Source organism: Gymnoscopelus microlampas (genome assembly GCF_963454915.1).
Source record: "Gymnoscopelus microlampas genome assembly, chromosome: 19".
NCBI lineage: Eukaryota > Metazoa > Chordata > Actinopteri > Myctophiformes > Myctophidae > Gymnoscopelus > Gymnoscopelus microlampas.
Window position 1 is genome coordinate 4,188,174 of NC_139956.1, and position 12,080 is coordinate 4,200,253.

At 42.0% G+C, this 12,080-nt stretch overlaps 1 protein-coding gene across 1 annotated transcript in view; it reads left to right on the top strand.

Moving 5' to 3' along the window:
- LOC311034844 (vitelline membrane outer layer protein 1 homolog) overlaps positions 1-12,080 on the top strand; it is a 286,803-nt gene that overhangs the window by 143,539 nt on the left and 131,184 nt on the right. The window lies entirely within an intron of this gene.

The following is a 12,080-nucleotide window of genomic DNA, read 5'->3' on the forward strand; positions in this document are numbered from 1 at the left end:
AGCTGAGAGAAAGATGAATCAGGGACCCCCTCTATATTGTATAAAATTGTGTTTCAGCTAAACTTCTGCTGCTCTTTTTTCCCCTCTACACCTAAACCTCTTTGCCAAAAATAGCCGATCTACAAGCTCACAACGCCTCGCAGCGAGAGGCGTTGTGAGCTTGTAGATCTGCTATTTTTGGCTAATGTTCTCCTCAGAAAAGGGATGCTAGGGTTCAAGTGGTTAATGTAAAACAAAGATCATACGACACACAAAGATTTGGCGGACCCCCTGTATTAACTCTGAGGACCCCCTAGGGGTCCCGGACCCCCTGTTGAAGACCCCTGGTATAGGAAACCAGTGATTCTCAACCTGTGGGCCCGGGGTGGCCGCGGGGGTATTGCAGGAAGTGGGGGCCCCAAATAATTGTCAAAAAACTAGGATTATAATGATAATATTAATATTAATATAGAAAACATTTGAAGATATGGATATCTCGCAGGCAATTTGTAAGCTTTGCAAGTGAGTTGTACTGGTGAAAGAGTCCCAAACTACGGGTCAGGACCCACAATTATTTGGGGGGGGGGGTCCCCAGACAAAGACAAATTGTCCCAAGGGAGAAAAAATAAAGTAATCTTAAACAGAATGATTAGCTTAATGTGCAACATTGTTTTATGTTAATAGTAAACAAACCAACGTACAGTATAATGTATACAGGCTATCTGCACATTTATAATGTGACAATTTAAGGACTTTTAAGACCTTTTTAAAACCTCTAAAATAAAATGTAACCATTACTACGTCAAGAGTAACCAACAACTGTACTATACAAAATGGTCAAACGTTGGCCAAATATTACCTGAGAAAGAGGCACACATTTTGAAAATAGCTGCTATTTTCACTATATTTATCTGTGGAACCGAGTCAACTAAATGGAATGCCTCAACTCCTACAATTCCAAATGCTTGTCTGGGTGGGGGGGGGACCCCGGTTCAAATACGATTAATTTGGGGGGTCCCCGGTTCAAATACGATTCATTTGGGGGGTCCCCGGTTCAAATACGATTAATTTGGGGGGTCCCCGGTTCAAATATGATTAATTTCTTTCTTTTTCCTTTATTTATTCAGGGAAGCCCATTGAGAACAAGCTCTCTTTTTCAAGGACGCCCTGATAACAACATATAAAATACATACATAATAAACAATAAACATTTGAATCACATTACAATGTCACAGATGCAAATAAACATAGTGTTACATGAAACAGGTGCAGTCACTATGTAGTGTGTCCTCAAGAAGCACCCTGAATGTCTCTATTGAGACCAATCGCACCAGTTTCAGAGAATTCGGGGGGTCCCCAGTTGAAATATGATTAATTCGGGGGGTCCCCGGCCTGAAACGTTTGAGAATCCTTGTCCTAGAGCAGTGGTTCTCAAACTCTGTCGTGCCGCAGACACCAAAATTGCTATGAGCTTGTAGATCTGCTATTTTTGAATAGCCAAAGTATAAAATACGGATAAAGGGGTTAAAATGATTGAGACGCTTTATTAACTAATTAATTTTGCTGGGGACCCCCCTGGTATCCCCCCCAAGGACCCCGGACCCCAATTTGAGAACCAATGTCCTAGACTCTAGAGAATACATGGGCAACCGGCGGCCCGGGGGCCACATGCGGCCCCCACCTTCACTTAATGCGGCCCGCAGGTTAATACTGGGAATACTGATATATTATTGATTTCAGCTCCAAACATGCAAACATGACCCGCTTTAATTACTTCAGTCTATATTAGTAGCTTAATGACTAGTATTACAATTCTATTGTCTTTTTTATGTCAAATGTATTTGTATTTAAGTTCATAAAGTTAACATAAGTAAGTATAACTAAATGCATTTGAAATTAAATAAAAATGTTACTTTTCAGGATTCCAATTAAAAAATAGCAAAAGAATAACAGGATTCCAATTCAAAAATAGCAAAATAATAACAGGATTCCAATTCAAAATAGCAAAAATAGCCGACCTACAAGCTCAAAACGCGTCGCAGCTTGACACGTTTTGAGCTTGTAGATGTATTTTTGTGTGACATAGAATGGCATTCATTTACAAAAAAAGTTAAAATACGGAGATAAGAGGTGTCTGCCCGACAACAACAACATGCAATGTGTCCCTCTGGAGTGAGTGTGGAAATATAGTGGCCCTCTCCATCATCAAAGTTGCATCACCTCTGACCTAGAGACTACAACGTGAGCCGCTGTGTGTGTGTGTGTGTGTGTGTGTGTGTGTGTGTGTGTGTGTGTGTGTGTGTGTGTGTGTGTGTGTGTGTGTGTGTGTGTGTGTGTGTGTGTGTGTGTGTGTGTGTGTGTGTGTGTGTGTGTGTGTGTGTGTGTGTGTGTGTGTGTGTACGGATGGTGGAAACACTTACTGCCGCGGTCAGAGCAAGAACGCTCTTCTTCTCCGCCGCCACCGTCGTCATCTCCGGTGGTCCAGTTGACACACATCTGGGGGTCCGGTGTCCACAGGCTGGAAGGGGGGGGGCAGGAATCGCCCGGCCCCCAAAGGTCCACGCCCCAGGCCTCGGCCATGTGCCGCAGCAGCAGCCACGAGATGCAGCGGTGCGCCACCTGCAGGTGGGGGGTGTTGGGGGAAAAAATGACATTCGTGGAGTAAAATATCGCGATTCTTAACACATTCAATACAGGAATGCATTTGTGTCATTTTAGATTTTAGCTATAACCATTATGTTATACTTTGGCTATCTACAAGCTCATAGCGCTATGAGCTTGTAGATCTGCTATTTATTTATTTTTTATCTTGAAAATTTGTGCGAATCTTTCAATATATATATATTTTTAAAGCGAACATTTGTAACTCAAATCTTTGCTTCTGGGGGTCCCTGGAACTAAATATTTTGAGATGGGGATCGGCAGCCAAATACATATCATTTTGTCCTTGAAATGAAAAAGTTTGCACACCTCTGATATTATAGCAACTTAAGTTTTTCAGAAACCCATTAGGATTTAGAAGACATTTGTACATGTACGAACACATGTACGTGTTCCCGGATTGAACGGTTTAATATCAACGATTCCGACTTTTTACAAGTGACTCTGTTATTGATGTGATCTCTGGTATTACCTTTATAATGTTTTTGTTTGATCTGTTGGAAATAACTAGGCTACACTTGGTTGTGAAAAGGTCCAGATCACAAACAATATGACTGTTGTGAATTAACATAAGATACAGTTAATTTGGAATAATTTTTAAATGAGAATCGATTTTTGAATCAAAAAGATTTTTTTTTAATCGAATCATGACGCCAAGAATCCAAATAGAATGGAATGAGATTGGAAATGGAAAAAGATTCACAATAGAGGTGGGATACCCGAGCAAAACCTGTAGGGAAGTTCAAATCGGGGTAAACGGGCATGCTGTAGCATTGACACGTTTGTGAATATATAATAACTGCGTCGGCTCGGGTCTGACGCATTTTAATAATTAATATTCAGTTTCGAGTCGGTCTCGGGCACCACGCTGTCGGTCTAAGGATGGGATAACAGAATAATCGGACCCGATCCCAGCTCTAATTCACGCCCTAGTAGCCACCTGGTTCCAGCTGTAATTCACGGCCCTATAGAGTACAGAAGTCCTGACGTCACTCGTTCATCCCCAGGTTTGTAAAGTAATTTCTCTATGGAGAATAACATTGGGTCATCTTAGAATCGTCTCATATAAGAATTGTGGTCCAAAAATAAACAAACTGTCTCTGCGATATTGTCAGGGAGGAGGATCTGTATCGTTTATGATAGTCAGTCACTTATATTTGATACAGTCTGTTTCTGGCGAAAATGTGACTAATTCGGCGGAAGTAACATTATCGTTTTCTCACCATCAGTTGATGCTTCATATCCATAAGATTCAAACCGCCGGGATCATTTGTTTATTGTTGGAACACAGTTCTTATTTGACGTGATATTAAATACGTCTATGGTGATTCAGAATGGGGGTGGAAAACCCAGAACCAGGTAGACAAACCTAGGATGTGTAAATTACCCACCTGGTCCCAGTGTGTGCTGTCGCTCATGCGGTGGTGCAGGCTCAGTCTGAAGTGGTAGTGCAGGTCCAGGACGTCCAGGCCGTTGGCGGCGGCCAGCCGCGCCGCGTCGAAGTTGGCCTCGATCACGTCGAAGCGCAGCGTCGGGGCCAGGTGCTGCACCTAGAGGGTGTGTGTGTGTGTGTGTGTGTGTGTGTGTGTGTGTGTGTGTGTGTGGTGGGGGGCACAGGGACGAGTAGAGGGTTGGGATCCCGGAAGAACTGGAGGAACCGGAATTGGTTCCATCACATTTTGAAACACGTTTCCGGGAATGGGTTTTATCACACTGTCAGAGCCGGTATGTGGACTTAGCGTCTGCTTTACAAGTCGTTCTCTAAACATTTGAATTGTTGTACACTCTCAAGAGTTATGGTGGTCCTCGAAATGAAAAGGTTTCAGAACCACCGGTATAGTAATTGTATATCAGACGTGATAAGTCCACATAACCAGCTCTGACAGTGTGATAGAACCCAGTTCCAGAAGCGCTTCCTAAATGTGACGGAACCCATTCCGGGTTCCTCAATGTTGGATCCGGTTCCCGCGGGATTCCAACTCATACTGTAGTGCATATCGTCTATGTCGGGTGGAAACCTCATATGTCCAAAACAGTTTTTTTTTTAAATAGCAAAAGTAGCTAGATCTACAAGCTCACAACGTGTCGCTTTCGCGCCGTGTTCCGAGCTTGTAGATCAAGCTACTTTTAATGCGTTTGTGTGACGCTGTATTATATGATCAAGTAGGGCGTTAACCCATTCAAGGAGGAGGAGGAGGACCACCCACCTCGGGGACCAGGAAGCCCCCTCGGATCTTGTCGCCCAGCGGCATGGACAGCAGCCACACCATGAGACAGTCCTCTGACACGGAGCTCTTCAGCTGAGTGAAGAACTTCTGCAGGTTGTCCCTGTACTCCTGCAAGCGGTCGTTGCCGTACCTGCAAGCAAAACACCAGTGGCGCAAAGTAATCAAGTACATTTACTCGTACTAAGTACTGTACTTGAGTAAAATGTAGGTATTTCTTACTTTACTGGAGTATTTTCAATTTTCAGTACTTTTACTTCAACTCCACTACATCTCAGAGGCAAAATATCCACTACAATTATTTGAAAACTGTAGTTACTAGTTACTTTGTATTATTTGTATTATTATTATTACACATCATACATTAACCACTTTAGCCCTGTATATACATTTCGGCCATTTGAAAATAGCAGATCTACAAGCTCACAATGCGTCGCATCGCGACGCATTATGAGCTTGTAGATTTTCCACCACTGATTATTACATAATCGTCTAATCGCCATTATTTGAGATCATCGCAATTGTTTTTGCATAATCGTCATAGTTGTTTCCATGTTGAAAGATGTTCACACAGAAATAGCTGATCTACAAGCTTACAACGCGTCACAAAGTGACGCGTTGTAAGCTTGTAGATCAGCTTGTACAGTAGATCAGCTTGAAGATCAGCTTGTAGAGAAGAGAAGAGAAGAGAAGAGAAGAGAAGAGAAGAGAAGAGAAGAGAAGAGAAGAGAAGAGAAGAGAAGAGAAGAGAAGAGAAGAGAAGAGAAGAGAAGAGAAGAGAAGAGAAGAGAAGAGAAGAAAAGAGAAGAGAAGAGAAGAGAGGTCTATACCTGCTGATATCCCAGAGAAGGGAGTTGACCAGGATGACGTCGGGCTGTGGTCCGCGGCGGATGTCCTCCAGGACACTCAGCATGTAGGGCGAGTAGACGCGGGTCAGGAAGTAGAAGCGGACCAGGTGGTGGTCGGTACGGAACTGTCTGACCTCGCGGTACGCCGTGCCGTTGTTCATGGGACCCAGACGACCTCCTTCCACCAGGTTGTCTCCTTCAAAGCACAGCTCTCCCTGAAGGACACAACCATTTTGATCATTATACACTAAACACCATGATAAAAGGTAGACTGCAAAATCAGGAATGTTCATTTAAAAGGGATAGTTCTCACTTCGTATTCCTTCGTATACTTCGTATTCCTAAACCAATAATTTGATGTCTGGCAGCGGTTCCGGTAGGAGACACAAAGAGTCTCCTTTGTGTCACCTACCGGAACCGCTGCCTACCGGTCCGCTGGTCATCAAATTATTGATGACCAGCGGAGTCTCCATGGGGTGACTAATCGATAGAAAAAACTACATTTTTGGGTGAACTATCCCTTTAAGCCTAAAGAATGATGAAGATGAAGATGGACCAATTGCCCATTGGACCATGTTAAATTCATTCGCCGGCTTTTGCTGTGTCTATTAAAAATTGTGGCAGGCTAGCAGCCTCCCACCCCTCTATGTCTGTCTGTCTTTCTCTCTCACCCCCCTCCCTACCCCCTCACACACATTCTGTCTGGCAGTTGACAGAAAGCTCGGGGGCCCAAAGCAGAATTTAATTTGCCTGGTATCAGTGAGGATTTCGGCCCATAGGGAGCGAGTATGAGAAATCAGAAAATGATTTTGATACTTTTCACTGTATGGGACAGCAGTTGAAACGCAGTCACTGATTGGCCCAATCATTTTCTGATTTCTCATACTCGCTCCCTATGGGCCGAAGTCCAGACTGATAGATAGAGGAACGTGAGAGTGAATCCACGTTATCAGTCTGGACGATGCCAGGCTAGGAGGATGCTCCTTATGCATTCTGAATCTGATTCAACTTCTAACAATAATTCCAACAAATATGTAATACTGTACCATTTTGTATTGCATATTTCCTGCTTGCTTAGGGGCCCTAAGCAGCCGTTTTAATTTTTGCAGCCCTAAAGGAAGTGTGCTTTTAGCTGAAGCTTTACCTTGGTCTTCAACTGACTCAGAGCCAGGTAGTCGTCACTCTGAAGTAGATGGACCAGGTCCTTGTACATGCCGCGCTGCACTGGAACACACACACACACACACACACACACACACACACACACACACACACACACACACACACACACACACACACACACACACACACACACACACACACACACACACACACACACACACACACACACACACACACACACACACACACACACACACACACACCATTTTAAGACAATTACTTTTTTTCTATGCCATTTTTAACCATAAGCTGAAAAATAGCAGATCTACAAGCCCGATCAGCTATCTTTCGGTGCATGACGCCAGTGCGCAACTAAGTGTAAATCAGACATAACTATCTCTAATCCCTAAACCTAACTTCTAAGTATCTAATCCTGATCCAAACCCCAACCTAAATCTTTTTCTTATTGTAAACATATCATGAAAAAATGTAAACATGAAAACAACCATTTCTCTTGTAAGGACCAGGAAAACGGTTCCTCACAATGTCCATGTACACACACAACTATGAAGAGAATGTACCAGGTCTGTATACATGCATTTAAAGTGTTTAAACACATCAACACACACAATCAACACACACAGAGCTACATTCACTTGAGGTTCTCAAAGTGGGGGTCCGGGGAACCCCAGGGGTCCTTGAGGGAGTTCCAGGGGGTCCCTACTAGCTAAATGATTGATAGTTAATCAGTACCATACATGTACCTAATACGTATCTCTATACCTACAGTATACAGACAGACAGACAGACAGACAGACAGACAGACAGAGATGTTATCTCTATACCTACAGTACACAGACAGACAGACAGACAGACAGACAGACAGACAGACAGACAGACAGGCAGGCAGACATGGAGAAAGACAGACAGACAGAGATGTTATCTCTATACCTACAGTACACAGACAGACAGACAGACAGACAGACAGACAGAGATGTTATCTCTATACCTACAGTACACACACAGACAGACAGACAGACAGACAGACAGACAGACAGACAGACAGACATGGAGACAGACAGAGATGTTATCTCTATACCTACAGTACACAGACAGACAGAGATGTTATCTCTATACCTACAGTACACAGACAGACAGTCAAGGACTTCTGGACCAAAGGACAGACCAATAAAACAGGTTCTTACATTTGGGTCCCAGAGATAAGAAACCTTACCAAATGGGGGTCCATCCATGGTCTAATTAATGCACATAATAGCATGTCTCCTTAATTAAAATCACTGCATTACAAGATGACAGAAGCAGAGTTTGGGATTTTCAATGCTAATACAACTCATTCTATTAAGCAGCCTGTGTGTGGATAGTTTATATTAGTGGTTCACAAAGTGTCCAAATGGGTCCAAATGGCCCCTGAACAGATCTGTAACTCTGAGAGTGTACACATGGGGAGAGGGGAGTCTGGCCAGGCGACGCCAATTACTGCTTGTCCTGCTCACTCCCCTCCCACAAGGCAGTCTCAGAACGCCGGGGGTAAAAATGACCCCACACACACTCTCAGACCTCTATTACATTTTATTTGATACAATACTCATACATTTTGTACTCTTGCTTTTGGTATATTGTAAAATAAATATGCCGTTGATTTAGGCTAATTGTAATTAAACTGTTTCCATCTTTCTTAACCTGCGTAATCAAAAATGAGATTTCCGGAGGGAGGGGGGTTTACCAGGCTATAATCTGTAGGCTCTGATGTAGCCTACAGATGGAACCAAATGGACCCTTACAGGCCTGTAACTCTGAGAGTGTACAAATGGAACCAAATGGACCCTTACATGTCTGTAACTCTGAGAGTGCAAATGGAACCAAAGGGAGTTGTACACTCTCAGAGGTACAGACCTGTCCATAAATGGACCCTTACTTTGGTTCAGAGTTAAAGGGGGGTAATAATTGAAATCAAACCGTTTGAAAAGCAATGATAGACAGTAAACAATCCAGCATGGCCTGTAGCTGCTGCCCTGAAGCATGACTGTCATATCATGTCAGTCATGGATGAACTTTAACCTGGTGTTTGCACTTTCTCCATTTACGGTCCGTATATCTACATAAACGTTCATATTTCAAATATAAAGTGCTTACCCCAAGGCCACGGATGTTACAATTATGTACGGGCCCTAAGAAGTAGCCGTATCTTCAGTATTGTTCAATAAAAAGCATTTTAATCCGATCGACGGCCATTTCCCTCATAGAGTTATAATGTATCAGAGTGCAATACAACTCCCAACCGATAGGGTCACGTGTTGAGAGCGTGGAGAAAATGGCCACCGATCGGGTTAAAATGCTTTTTATTGACAATTACGGAGGATACGGGTACTTCTGAGGGCCCGTACATAATTATAACATCCGTGGTCATATAGTAAGCACTTTATATTTGAAATATGAACGTTTATGTAGATGTACGGGTCAAACAGGGAGAAAGTGTAAACACCATGTTGAAGTTCATCCATGACTGTCACATAGTATGTCAACACATGTTTCTGCACGCAAAACATCTTCCCAAACCTCCTCCGTTTCTCCATTAAACAAACCATGCATGAATGAAGCATTAAATATGAATTAAATAAGTTTATGTCTCACCTGAGGCTCCCAGAACAACCACGAACTTGTTGTGCAGAAGCTGCCTGGCCTGAGACCCTGTGACCTTCCTCATCGGCATCATCATGGAACCTAGATCAGTAATAATAATAATAATATTATTAATAATAATAATACGACACAAATAGACGTTAGAGTTTGGCATCAAACGGGTTAATTAAACATTAAATTCAGTTAAATTAAAACCCGTTGGCTCACCGGTTATTAGTGTTGTTGTTTTGTTGACGTTTATAAAGTGGCTAAAAACACAACCTGTGTTGAACGTTTAAAAAAAGAACTGATCTACAAATCAATCTAACAACTGGTGTCACTTGTACATCCGAATTTCGGCCAGCAACACCGAAGGAGAATCATTTGAGGGTCTTATTTCTCACCTAAAGTTTAATTAATTGACGAACCTTAACTGACACCAAACAACCAGATGATGCTCTCTGTCTGTTTGACCAACAGGATGAACGGTAGAGGGCGCAGTTTGACCAACAGGTTTGAATCGTGAACGTCTTCCTTCTGTCAGGGTTGCCAGGTTTTGAGATAAACAAAGCGGCCGTGGTTCTATGAAAACACCACTACTGCTCATAGACTGTACTGCTAGGCAGGGGTTGCCAGGTTGTACGAGAGAAACAAGCGGTCAGGTCTACAAAAAGACAAGCGCTAAAGAGAGCAATGCCCACACACACACACACACGCACGCACGCACGCACGCACGCACGCACGCACGCACGCACGCACGCACGCACGCACGCACGCACGCACGCACGCACACACACACACACACACACACACACACACACACACACACACACACACACAGATAGTTATTCATTGTGAGATAGTAATATTTAAAAAAAAAAAAAAAAACATATTTGAAAACTGGGGACCCCACCCCAAAATAATCATATTTGAACTCCACAGATACATATTGTTGTGAGCATGTAGATCGGCTATTTTCACAATTATACTTATTTCTCGCAGGTAATATTTCACAATTTGGCGTTTGGCCAATGTTTGAATTTGTTTATAGTTTGTTTCTTACTTTTGACGCAGAAATTGTGTATTTTGTTTTTGTTTTAGAGGTATTAAAAATGTCTTAAAGGTCCTTAAATCGTCACTTTATAAATGTGTAGATACCCCGTATACACATATACTGTAGGCTATGTTGGTTTGTTTACTGTTGAGTGAGAAAACAATGTTGCACAATTAAGCTAATCATCTGGGGACCCCCCATGGGGGTCACGACCCACAGGTTGAGAACACTGCTATAGACAACAGCTTGGGTCCAATTATGTAATCTGCTGTCAGCTACTGATACACAACAAGCACTGCAAGAATCACAATCAACTTTATTGTCACATCATGGTTTACAGGTGTCAAGAAGTGGGTGAAAAGCTCCAACATCTGTGATGGAAAAAGTACTCAAATGTTTTACTTAAGTAAAAGTACCAATACTGTCTGAAATATAAAAATACTGTTACAAGTAAAAGTCCAGAAGTAAAAATGAACTTGAGTAAAAGTACAAAAGTACACACACACACACACACACACACACACACACACACACACACACACACACACACACACACACACACACACACACACACACACTTTCTGCAGAATGTGGATGACAGACTGTGAAGAACGCAAATCCTACAATTACAGCTTACGCATAAAAACACAAGATACACTCTTGTTTATCTTTGTTTGTACAAACTACATTTATTTCCGAAAAGCAGAAGTCTCTAGAGAATTTGACCTTAATAGAGAATGTTATTTTATTATCAAAGCAAACGTATTACAAAGATGTTTGAATGAGTCACAGACAATTAAAGCAGCTCCTTATAAACAAAGTTGTCAGTTGTTCCTCCACATCACAGACAATAAAAACATTCATACTGATTGTCTTTCCCCTGAAGAATGATCTAGAACTGACCCTGAGTGAACACAGGCTGAGGTAGGTTAAAACAAAAGTTTTTAGTTAAAAGGTTAAATAGCTCTATATTGTGATAGTAATCGTTACTATACAGTGTATGTTCAGTAACAGTGTTAAATATATCTATATTGTGACAGTAGGGCCTACTCATTACTATAGAGTGTTTGTTCAGTAACAGTGTTATATCTATATTGTGACAGTAGGGCCTACTCATTACTATAGAGTGTATGTTCAGTAACAGTGTTAAATATATCTATATTGTGACAGTAGGGCCTACTCATTACTATAGAGTGTTTGTTCAGTAACAGTGTTAAATAGCTCTATATTGTGATCAGTCAGTGGTGGAAAAAGTACTCAAATGTTTTACTTAAGTAAAAGTATCAATAATGCAATGTAGAACTACTCTGTCATAAAGAAGGAATAAAAAAAAGAGACAACAACGTATCTACATATTGACAAATAGCATATCCATCCATAAACATTTATGTACATGAGTGATGGCCGTTTTGATGTCCATCAGCAGTGATGTATCAGTGCTTGTCTGTCATATGGGATTGTATGTCCAACTGCATGAGCAAAGAAGGCAACAACTGATGTAATGGAGTGAAACACAGGCGCACGTCACATACATCATAAAAAAACATCTGC